The sequence below is a fragment of the Anomaloglossus baeobatrachus genome, chromosome 3 (assembly GCF_048569485.1).
Source record: "Anomaloglossus baeobatrachus isolate aAnoBae1 chromosome 3, aAnoBae1.hap1, whole genome shotgun sequence".
Taxonomy (NCBI): Eukaryota; Metazoa; Chordata; class Amphibia; order Anura; family Aromobatidae; genus Anomaloglossus; species Anomaloglossus baeobatrachus.
In genome coordinates this window covers 220,085,065-220,086,918 of record NC_134355.1, presented here as the reverse complement: position 1 = coordinate 220,086,918, position 1,854 = coordinate 220,085,065, and the positions used below count along the sequence as shown (strand labels likewise).

General features: G+C 47.4%; 1 protein-coding gene across 6 annotated transcripts in view; it reads left to right on the top strand.

The window, feature by feature from the left end:
- Window positions 1-883: 883 nt before the first annotated feature.
- The window catches only part of CEP170 (centrosomal protein 170), a 974,470-nt gene continuing 973,499 nt past the window's right edge, over window positions 884-1,854 (top strand). For 3 of the 6 annotated variants that reach the window (XM_075339731.1, XM_075339735.1, XM_075339726.1), the window contains exon 1: window positions 885-1,237. The gene's annotated coding sequence lies outside the window, so the exon portion shown is untranslated. Of the gene's footprint in view, window positions 1,238-1,854 lie in introns of all 6 variants that reach the window. The other 3 variants (XM_075339732.1, XM_075339729.1, XM_075339727.1) reach the window with 2 other exon arrangements.

The following is a 1,854-nucleotide window of genomic DNA, read 5'->3' as shown; positions in this document are numbered from 1 at the left end:
TAGGTATTTAAATGTGGTGTGAGATCAGTGGCCCAAATCTATTTAACCCCTCAAAAACATCATTACTTATTCAAATCTGTAAAATATGGCCATTTGCCAGTTTGATGCCAGTTCTGATGCCCAGAACCCCTTTGGGCCAGGCTGGAGTGTTGTTAATTTGATGTGAGACATTACTAGGTATGTAAATGTGGTGTTAGATTAGTGGCCCAAAGCCATTTAAACCCTCAAAAACACTGGTTACTTATTCAAATCTGTGAAAACTGGAGTTTTGCCCACTTTGATGCCAGTTCTGATGCCCAGAACCCCTTTAGGTCAGGCTGGTGTCAGTTGAGTTTGATTAGGGGCATCACCTAGATATGCAATTATGGTGTTAGATCAGTGGCCCAAAGCCATTTTACCCTTTCACTAACATACTTTGGTGCCCACTTTGATGCCCATTTTTTTTTGCCAGTTTTATAATTTTCGCAGCTGGTTTTGAGTGTATTTATATTAGGGCTCATCAGTGCATTGTATTTTATTATTGTGATGTGTTATTTTTGTTGATAAATGCATAAAAAACTGAAAAAAACTAAATTGCCGAATAGAAACTGACGAATAAGAAACCAACTTCAGCATCGTTCAGTGGTTGATACTTATGTGCAGTAATTGTTCCCTTGAACGGTATCTGTCACCAGAAAGAGGATGGATATGGGGGGTATAGATGTTTCACTCAATCCATTCTCTATCAGCTCCATTTTTATGTGCATCAAATCAGTATAGGTCAAAGAAACCCTGACTCCCGCCATGCTCACCATTCACGTTTTCAGGATAACGCATGCGCACCAGCCTTGCTAACGGCTGCCCATTGGGCTACGGGCCCAGCACTTGCATGCAGGGTATTGGTTTGCAATTAGTCTTCACTTAAAGCCCATAACACGACAGCTCATATAAAGTGGACGGGGGGAGTAAATCGGAACAAAATTGTAGAAGAGCAAGAACCCCTCATGCAGCAAGCACTGACTCGCCAGCTCTCCTGCTGCTGCCCAAATGTCGCAGTGAATGTAATGGTTAGTGCGCATGCTCTGGAAATGGTCTCCTCTCTCTCCATCCTCCCCGACCCGCCCTTCTTCTCGGTGCCGTTAGTCGGCGATTGTCGCTGACAGCCTACATCTCGATGATAGGAGGGCCGTGGTTTTCTAGACTCAGCGGGTTTGTCGTTCACCCACTCAGGTCCTGGAGTGTAGACGCGCTGTGAGCGGTGAGTGCTTATTGGCGGCCTTTATCGGAGTTTGAGGTCTGTGTTCCAACGGGTCTCGCCCATTACCGCAGCCTTTGTGTAGCTCTGCACTCGGATGCTATGATCGTGTCATCGAGCTGGCTCCTGGGCTTCGCTCACACACCATTAAATGACGCCCCAGAACAAAGCAGCGCTGGCACGGCCCACTTGTGTGGTGCCCACGGTGTGGAGGCTGTGCCCACGGTGTGGAGGCTGTGGCCCACGGTGTGGAGGCTGTGCCCACGGGTGTGGAGGCTGTGCCCACGGTGTGGAGGCTGTGCGCTCCCGGTTATTGCTGGGGAGAATGTGAATGTTTGGTAATCTCTGATCCCACAGCAGTATGATGTCATGAAGGCCAGACAATGCTACTGCCCTATGGCGAGCCTTGGCGCTACCCCACAACAGGCAATGCCCCTACAGATTTTCACCTGGCACTCAACTTCTAAGGATGTCATTTGTGAAAGTTCCTGTTGTCTGATTGGGAATAGTTTTTTTCCTCCTGGATACCCATGGCATGTTCCTGAATTGATGTGAGGCATCGTGTGTAGGGCGATTCTGGCAATAAAATACCTTCAGGCGTGGTAAAAAAAAAAAAAAAT